The sequence below is a fragment of the Podarcis melisellensis genome, assembly GCF_964234715.1.
Source record: "Podarcis melisellensis genome assembly, chromosome: 16".
In the NCBI taxonomy this organism is placed as follows: Eukaryota; Metazoa; Chordata; class Lepidosauria; order Squamata; family Lacertidae; genus Podarcis; species Podarcis melisellensis.
In genome coordinates, this window is record NC_138533.1 from 3,431,398 (window position 1) to 3,439,481 (window position 8,084).

Sequence of the window (8,084 nt, forward strand, 5' to 3'; positions counted from 1 at the left end):
CGGTGTGTGGGGGGGTGTAATACGACTTTACGGTTTCATTCCTCTCTGGATCTGACCTCGCGGCAGAAACTAGCCGGATCCTAAACGAGAGCAAACCTTTTTGCGACCTAAAAGGAGGGTTATGGCAAAAACCGGACGGCGGAGAGCGAGGAAGGTGTTTCCCAGGCAAAGGACGGCGTCTACGGTCAAGGCTATTCCAAAGACTTTCTGCGTATGTTTCCCCACTGAGACCTTGTTCTGTGTTGTTCCTATTGAGGAGGCAGTGCCATCTGGTGGCGAGAGGGGGGAAAGAAGTGTGTTTGGCGGTGGGGGCATGGGGGAGAAACGAGGTTATTTTCCATTTTTCTCTTTCAGTGGGAAAGCGGCAAGGCTTAAAAAGATGGGAGCATCCATGGTTGGGAAAGCAAACCAGGAAACCCATCTAATATGTTGCACATCTGGAGGAGGAGTAGAAATACCACGTACCAAATCCCAGGCTAACCAAGAGGGGTTGAATTGAAAGCCTCCCTCTCAATACAAGGGGAGAGAACCAATGTTTGCGGTCGAGGGCCACATTGCCTCTGGGGCGATCTCTCGGGGGCCTCATTTTGTGGTGGGCGGGGCTGCTGCCAGGAGTGGACGGAACCAGCACCCAAAATGGGCAGGGCACTTCAAGGCACAGAAAATGAGGTGCCTTCCTCCCAGTTTTGTCAGGCTGGTGATAAAGGCCATCCACTGACCAGGGAAAGCCTTAGGGTTGCCATATATAATAATAATAATAAATAATAATTTATCATTTATACCCCGCCCATCTGGCTGGGTTTCCCCAGCCACTCTGGGCGGCTTCCAACAAAACACTAAAATACAGTAACCTATTAAACATTAAAAGCTTCCCAAAACAGGGCTGCCTTCAGATGTCTTCTAAAAATTTGGTAGTTATTTTTCTCTTTGGCATCTGGTGGGAGGGTGTTCCACAGGGCGGGTGCCACCACCGAGAAGGCCCTCTGCCTGGTTCCCTGTAACTTGGCTTCTCGCAGCGAGGGAACTGCCAGAAGGCCCTCAGTGCTGGACCTCAGTGTCCAGAATTTCCTGGACATAGCCAGAAACAATGTCCGGATGGAAATCGCTGTAATGTCCTTTGTTTTGAGATTTTGCAAATCTCAAAACACAAAAAACCCTCAACAACTTTTGTGTCCGGGTTTCCACTTTTTGAAATACGGCAGCCCTACCCTGCCCACACCTGTGCCTTTGAAGAGCAGCTCAATCTGCCAGCAAAATACGCCAAGGTGTGGAAATTAGCATAGCTGCTACTAATGTGGGCAAACTGGGGCAGGAGGGGGTGATAAAAACGGAGAGCCGTACCAATGATCCACGTTGATACAGGCCTGCTGAAGCTTTTCTGATTCAAAGTGAAATACAGTATACTCGGAGTCGAGTGTGGATTTCGTGCTCTTTATTCAGCTCATAGTGGTGAGGAGGAATGAAAGTTCCCCCAAAGTATCTGCTTTATATACATTATTTACACAATGGGCCCCACGTGATTGGCTAATTCCAGAATTCTCCTGTAGGCCAATCAGGTTGCGGATTCACTTCCACCTGGAGCTGGATTGGGTGGCTCCTGCAGACCAATCATACTGCTGCATTCTGAATCCTATTGTTCTAGGACCAATCAGACTGCTGCATTTTGGATCCTATTGTTCTAGGACCAATCAGACTGCTGCATTTTGGATCCTATTCAACTCAGTACATAACACAAAGCATGTTCAAAGTGGTCGTTCCCAGATGGTGTGTTGAGAGAGAACAGCCTTGGAGGTGTCTGATGCCCGCCTGTAGCATCCCTGGGCAAGTGAGGGGTCTGGCTTTTGCCTCTTTGGACCAGCAGGGGGCAAGCAAATACCGGCATTTGTACCTTACACAGAAAGGGTGTCCCCCCTTCTTCAGGTGATTTCGAAAGTAAACTCGTGGACCGGCAAGCTGAGGACTGCCAGCGATTCTTCAGCTGTGATTCCTGCATTGCAACTTCCTGCATTCCGGCGTATAAGACGACTTTTTAACCCTGGGAAATCCTCTAAAAATTCGGGGGTCGTCTTATATGCCGGGTATGGGTTCACTGGGCAGCAACAGTGGGTGGTGGGCTCCGCTCCGCACTGGGAGGAAGCCGCCTAGCGAAGCCGGTTTAGCATCGCTGGACAGCTTCCTCCCGGCGCGGACCCCACCGCCCACTGCTGCTGTCCAGCGAAACTGCCGTGTATAAGACTGGGCATGTAAGTTGACCCCCCAAATAGGCAGCTGCCAATTTGGGGGGGGTCATCTTATACACCCAAGGGACACGGGTGGCGCTGTGGGTTAAACCACAGAGCCTAGGACTTGCCGATCAGAAGGTTGGCAGTTCGAATCCCTGTGACGGGGTGAGCTCCTGCTCCTGCCCACCTAGCAGTTTGAAAGCACATCAAAGTGCAAGTAGATAAGTAGGTACCACTCCGGCGGGAAGGTAAACGGCGTTTCCGTGCACTGCTCTAGTTCGCCAGAAGCGGCTTAGTCATGCTGGCCACATGACCCGGAAGTTGTCTGCGGACAAACACCGGCTCCTCGACCATAGAGCGAGATGAGCGCTGCACCCCCAGAGTCGGCCACGACTGGACCTAATGGTCAGGGGTCCCTTTACCTTTACCTTATACACCCAGTCGCCTAATACACCAGAATCTACGGTAGTTGAAATGGATTATTTGTGTTTGTAGCACCAGACCCACCTCCCGGCGCAAACCAGAATGTCTGGTTCTTCTCTGTTTTGACTTAGGCCTTGTTTACAATCTTGAGGGGCTTCCGTCGCTGGTCAGGTGGCCAGACCTCCAGGGCTGACCTGAGGTTTCCAGGTGTGCCTGCCCCACTGCAGGCGAAGGAACTTTTGTTCCATTATTTTACGCACAACAAGAGCTGTTCTCTCTCACAACACGCCTCGGCACATTCCGAGAGCGATTTCCCCAAGTTCTTCCAGAAGCTGACGCCCAAGTCCCACCTGCCTTTATCTGTAAGGCAGGGTGGGAAACCTCAGGCCCTCCAGGCCTCTCTATGCGGCCCTCAGAGGCCTCTCCAGGCCACCCCTGCTCTCTAGAGAGGGCTGGGAAAGGGTGTGCAGAAACTAGCCAGCTGTACAAAGCCATTTACATCCACTTTTGTTTCTGGACACTATTGGCAAGCGGCCCCCGGAAGGTCAGCAAGAGTAGAATGCGGCCCCTCAGGTGGTAAAAGGCCTCCCATCCGTCTTAAAGATTCCTCAAATAATGTAGGGGGTGCATTTTCAACCCTTCTCTTGGGCCACACCAAATGAAACTTATTTTAGCTTTGGAAGCCCTCCTAGGTGAAATTGCCATAACCGGCTTTTGCTATTCTCTGATTGGCTGCTGTCATGACAACATATTCCCGGGTGGGTGGGTGCAAGGATAGCTCCTCCCATTCCTGCCAGAACATTGCGCCACTGGTCACTGCCTCCTCCTCCCTGTTTCCCTATTGGGTGTTCCCACTGTCCGAAATTTGACAAAATTTGCTGGCGGGGGGCGGGGGGAACAAAAAGAAACTTCTACCTCACTTTGTCTCTTGCACCGAAAACGATACCAAAGATGATTTTTGTTTGTTTGTTTCGTTTTGCAAAGGAAGTCTTTTGTGCGTCCGCGTGGGTGAGCATGTGTTTTGAGGATGCGTGGGTAAGGTGGGCGCGAGTGTCGTGACATAGATATATTTCTATCTATTTTTTGCATGGCTTCTCAAAAAAGAAAAAAAAAAGGGAAAAAAACGTTACTCTGTTTCGTGTCAGAAACTCTCAGCTTGCGCCGGGCAGAGAGGGAGACGGACTTTCCTGCTGCGAGGGAACGACCACATCCCCGAAGTTGCCACGACACAACCCAAACCCCCTTTCCCCTCTACCACGATCCGTGCAGGTCCTGTCGAGAAGAAATAAATGCACTTTAGTATTTATGCCACAGGGTTAGGAGCTGGAAGGGCATTCTGAACAGATGCTGAGCCACAAAGTTTTCCTTTTTTGAAAAAAAAAAGCAAGCCACAGCAACGTTTTGTCCACCCGTCCCTGTTCCAAAATTTACCAACTCTGTGGCTTAGGAAGAAATAGGAAGAAACAGAGCGCAGCCCAGGTCATCCCGTCAAAAGATGTTTATGCAATCTGCACACTTTCCACTTTGTGTCAGTTTGGGAGTTTTATTGTGTGTGAGAAAACTTACTGGCTTTCCCGGTCCTATCATTGGGAAGAGGCCTCAGTTGGCAATTGCAGGGGGTAGGATGGAGGGGGAAGCAGCAGCAAGGCAACAAGGGACAGAGTTGCGTGTGTCCTCAGGTGTGATGGAGGAGGCCTGAGTCCAGGTGGCCCTCCTGACCCATCAGCTCAGGCACCAAAAAGGAAAAGTCTTGGGCTGGTCGTGCGTCCAGCTCCCAAACCGGCTGCACTGACAATATCTACCAATTCAGGCAAGGCCACAGTCACACCACATGTTGAAAGCACTATGGCGGCACTTGAAACAGCCGCTGCTGCGCCCAGAGGATCCTGGGAGATGTAGTTTTAAGCATACTGGTAGTTGCTAGGGAAACCTCCCCCCCCCCCTTCACCTCAGAGAGCTACAATTCCCTGAGTTCCCTGTGAAGAGGGATTGATCATTCAACCACCCTGAGAATTGCAGCTCCGGGATTTCGCCTAACAGCTCTCCCGCACTCTTAAACTACAGTTCCCAAGATTCTTTGGGAGGGAAGCCATGGCACTTTAAAACAGTATCGAGGGTGCTTTAAATGCATGCGAATGTAGCCTTTGCTAACAAAGCACTCCAGTGGATACACAAACACCATATTGGTTTTAGGTTGTGGGTGAGCCAGTGGAATTTGGCATGCAGACCTGCATTGACAGGTGACTGCAATAAAAACTACCTTTACGATGCGGCAGATAAGGGAGCGGATACAGGCAGGAGATTTTCTTTGACGTCGCACCGATGATGCAAAGCTGCCCCTCTCCCCTCCTACCACACACCAGAATTACCTTCAAAACACAAAGCACACTGGGTGGCAAGGTGCATTCTGGAGACAGTGCAATACCTGTGGTGTTTTGGAAAAATTACAGTTGCGCTTCGTGCACGACACCTGGAGGGCTCAAGACGGGTGTGACGCTGGCCTAGTCAGAGAAACCAAACATTGCCACATCAAGGCAAGAGGTTGGGCGGCCATCCAGCAGGGATTCTTTAGCTGTGATTCCTGTACTTCAGGGGTTGGGCTAGCCCTTCCCAACTCCACAATTCCGATTCCCGCAATTCTTAAGAGACACAGCTCTGAGAGTCAGACTTTGAAATGGCAAAAGGACACTTTCTCGAAACCAGTTTTTTCCCCATCGTTTGACTGCTCCACTAGTTAATTCTCCTCCACATCCAAGTTTCCTATAGCCTGACCCTGGTTCTGAGCTCTGGGACCTCAGAAGGTGCCTTCTGGCTTTGATAATCTCTTTCGATGTTTAAAAGCTCCCTGCTTCCAAAACAGCTGCAAACCAGGAGACCTTAATTATATATATTTTAAAAATCCAGACCCTGCACAATAATGTCTTCATTTTAAAGAAGAAAAGAGCCCCGACTTGGCAAAAAAAGAGAAAAAATGAAGTTTTGTTTAAAAAATGGCAACCCTGCAAATCGTTTTGCCATCTTTTCCAAATTTGGCAATTGCTCCTGTGCCTTTACTAACAGGCAGACAAAGCACCAGAGCAGCTTTTCCAGACAAGGAGAAATTTCACCTGCCTCGATTTCGGAGTTCCAGGCTTTCTTTCAGAAAGGTACAGAGAAGTTAGAAGTTTGTCTGAAGGAAGGAAAAAGATGGCAACCTAACAAACGCCGATACATTTCCCACAAGCCCTTTCTTCTTCTTCTCCCCTTCCCTCCCCGCTCCCTGGCCGGTGTAAGCTGAGTGACGTGGTCATGTTTTTAATCAAAGCAGTGCATTACTATATATTAATAAATTGAATGTTTATTCTTTGTTTGTCGACCGAGCTAACTTAAAAAGAGAGAAAACCAAAGTCGCTTTTTTGGCCTGTAAACGAGAAAATGAAAAGGAAAAAAAAGGAAGAAGCTGTACATTTTATACCAAAGGTTTTTCTTTTCTTTTCCTTCTTCTTGGATACCTCATCCTGTACCTGTTTGTGGTGAAATGTTAATTCACAAAAAGTAAACGTCCTGAATTGAAATACAATGCAGTGTTTTACATTTAATGGGCAGAGGGGGAAAGGTGTGTGTGTGTGTTTGTTTGTTTGTTTCCTCGACAGAAGCATCTGCATTTAAAAAAATTCTCAAAAAGAAAATTCCTTTAGAAAGGCAGTCAAACTGCTAGGTGGAATTTCCAACAGCAAATCTCCACCAACAAACTCACCCAATTTGCAATCCCCTAGCCTGAGCAGAGATGAAGTCCTACTGTATCTGAGGGTGCCACAAGTTCTCGAGTCCCACTGAAAGACTCAAAGCACAGCCATTTATTATATATATTTATGGCCTGTCGTTCACCATGCTGCCCCATGATACACTACAATTGCATCGTGTCTCACCTTCCATTGTTTCAAAGGAGCAGAAAGGGGAAAACCTCAGCCCAACGTCAAAAAGTACAAGAAGTGATGGGGCCACCCCACAAACTTCACAAAACAGTGGAGGCCTTGCTGGCGACTCAACACCTGGGCAGGTGGACCTAAGAGGAGGTGCTCATTCAGGTATTTGGGGGCCACGTCATTTAGGGCTCTCCATATGTCGGTGGAAGCATCTGTAACTGAACTCAGAAGCATACAGGCAACCAGTGCTGGTCCTCAAGAACTGGCATAATACATGCCCAGCAAGCAATGCCATTGCACAGAGCTGGGGTAGCCAATGAGGTGCCTCCAGGTGATGCTAAACTACAACTCCCATCATCCCAGGGTACTGGTCATGCTAGCTGGGGCTGATGGGAATTGGAGTCCAAACCATCCAGACGTCACCTCCTTGGCTAATCTTGGCATGGAGTGTCCACTACACCCATCACAATATACCCAACCAAAATAGCAGCCTAGGCTTGGAACATTAATGGGTTATTTTGGCAACTCAACTAAAGCTTGGAGCAGCCTTCTTTACGTGACAGTCGACCCTCTCTCTACACTAGCAGGGTGTGGGAAAGCACAGCTCCGTAGCAGAGCACATGCTTGGATTGCAGAAGGCTCCTAGGCATGGCCTAATAAAAAGGATCTCTGTTAGCTAGACCAGGAAATAGCTCCTCTGTTCAAGAGCCACATCCCAGGCCATGGAAGATAGAACAATGGTTGGATTGGATTCTCTCTTCAGGCAGCTACTTTTGGTTCATCCTAAGGAGAGCCTGCAGGATGAGGCCCGTGGCCCACCTAGGCCAGCATCCTATTCTCACAGCAGCCAGGCAGACGCCCGTTGGGAACCTGTAAGCAGGACCCAAGCACAAGGGCACACTCTCGTCCTGCGGTTTCCAGCAACTGGGCTTCGCAAGCAAAATTGCTTCCTCCAGCGGTGGAGGAAACTTTCCCCAACTTTGGGGAAAAGGTCACAGCTCATTGGGTGCAGGACACACACTGCAGATGAAAGGATCTTGGGAAGGGTGTGCCCAAGACCCCAGAGACCTGTGGCAATTCAGAAAGGACTCTGGGAAAGGCAGACCAGCAGCTTCACTCCGCCTGAAGCAGCTTTGCACACTTAATTCCAACGAGTGGTTCAAGGCTCCTAAACCCACACTTCTGAATACAGAGCTCTCCCAAAAGATCCTGCATTGCAGGGGATTGGACTATGATTCTATGATTCCATAAAACCACTGCAGGATCAGAACAAAGGTCCGTTTAGTCCAATACAATTCTTACAGTACTTAGCCAACATGAGATGCAATATCAGCAACGCTGCACGTATCATGCTGTGTTGCCAAATCAGAGTATGGAGTTCAGTTGGCTGGAATGTCTGGTTTCGTTTAAAAAACAAAACCAAGCTTCTAGATCTTATGAACATGAAAACACGACCTATTGTGTATGGGCAACACCTAAAAGTCTCAGGAGCCAGGAAGATGATGGAAGAAGATTTTAAGAGCATAGGTCATGG